Raw genomic sequence first — 224 nt, forward strand, 5'->3', positions numbered from 1 at the left:
TATCCGGCATCTTCTTCGCAAGCTCCGTATGCCGATCCCATGATTCTCGAGGAGCTACATGACAAAGATGAACGGATTGGGGCATTGGAGGAGCAGAACACCACTATCCTTTCTGAGAATGCCACGATCCGTTCGGAGAATGCCACTATCCTTGCTGAGCTGGCATCCCAGAAGAAGTTCAACGTTGAGATAATGCAGAAGCTAGGTCGTTTGATGTCTTCGAG

This window comes from Brassica oleracea, chromosome C2, assembly GCF_000695525.1.
Source record: "Brassica oleracea var. oleracea cultivar TO1000 chromosome C2, BOL, whole genome shotgun sequence".
In the NCBI taxonomy this organism is placed as follows: domain Eukaryota; kingdom Viridiplantae; phylum Streptophyta; class Magnoliopsida; order Brassicales; family Brassicaceae; genus Brassica; species Brassica oleracea.